This window comes from Mus pahari, chromosome 12 (assembly GCF_900095145.1).
Source record: "Mus pahari chromosome 12, PAHARI_EIJ_v1.1, whole genome shotgun sequence".
Classification (NCBI taxonomy): Eukaryota; Metazoa; Chordata; class Mammalia; order Rodentia; family Muridae; genus Mus; species Mus pahari.
In genome coordinates, this window is record NC_034601.1 from 1,250,910 (window position 1) to 1,252,142 (window position 1,233).

Here is a 1,233-nt window from a genome sequence, read left to right on the forward strand (position 1 = left end):
CAGCCAGGGCTACACAGAGAAACCCGGTCTCGAAAAACCAAAAAAAAAGAAAAAAGAAAAGAAAAAAAAAGAAAAGAAAATTTGTTTTCTGAGACACTACAGCATGTATCCCAGGCTGGCCTTGAATTCATGCAGCCAAGGATAAGCTTGACTCTCTGATCCTCCTGCTTCCGCCTCCCATGCACTAGGGTCATAGGGTTACAGGTATGCACTACCGTGTCCTTCACCATTAAAACATTTTGATTTTATTATTATTGTTTGGAATGCTGGAGAGTAAAATCACAGCCTCGTGCATAGCAGGCACAGGTTGTCCCTCTGTGCTAATTCCCAAGGACCTGGGATATTTCTTTCCTGTGATGATAGGGACAAAGCCCAGGGCTTCCACACACTCTACAAATACGCCATTTCATTGGCACAGGGGGAAGCCCATTTGTTTTTTTCTCCTCTGTGGCTGCTCTCAAACCACAACTGCGGGCTGGAGTAATTGTACCAGAGACGATCTGGTCCACAGAGTCCAAAATCTCACTGTCTGGCCATCCACACACAGGTTTGCCAGGTCCTATGTGTGGTTACTCACTTGTGCTCGAAAGCAGAGATTCAACCTTGGCAGCTCTCCAGGCCTTAGTCTGGGTTTGTTTGTTTGTTTGTTTGTTTGTTGTTTGTTTGTTTCGAGACAGGGTTTCTCTGTGTAGCCCTGGCTGTCCTGGAACTCACTCTGTAGACCAAGCTGGCCTCGAACTCAGAAATCTGCCTGCCTCTGCCTCCCGAGTGCTGGAATTAAAGGCGTGTGCCACCACGCCCAGCTTAAGTCTGGTTTTTGAGATAAGCGATCACTATATAGCCCAACCTAATATAACATGTAATGCACACTGGCCTTGCATTCACAATCCTCCTGCCTCAGCCTCCTGGGTGCTGGGATTACAGACCTATGTCACCATACCAGGAACTAAGAGTTAAATTTTTGTTTTGTTTTCTTCTGAGGCAGGGTTTCTCTGTGTAACCCTGGCTATCCTGGAACTCGATCTGTAGACCATAAAGATGTGTGTCATCACCACTGTCTGGCACATTTGTATTTTTTACTTATTTATTTATGTGTCAGTCTGTGTCTGTGTGTATATATGCATGAACACGTCAGAGGTGTATGTATTACACCATGTCTGGCTTCCCTTGTATATTTTACATTTTGGTTGTCTTTTTTTTTTTTTTTTTTTTTTTTTTTTCGAGACAGGGTTT

General features: G+C 44.2%; 1 protein-coding gene across 2 annotated transcripts in view; it reads right to left on the bottom strand.

Annotated features, from left to right (window-relative positions):
- Positions 1–1,233, bottom strand: part of Septin12 (septin 12) — a 10,471-nt gene that overhangs the window by 3,066 nt on the left and 6,172 nt on the right. The gene's annotated exons all lie outside the window — the stretch shown is intronic.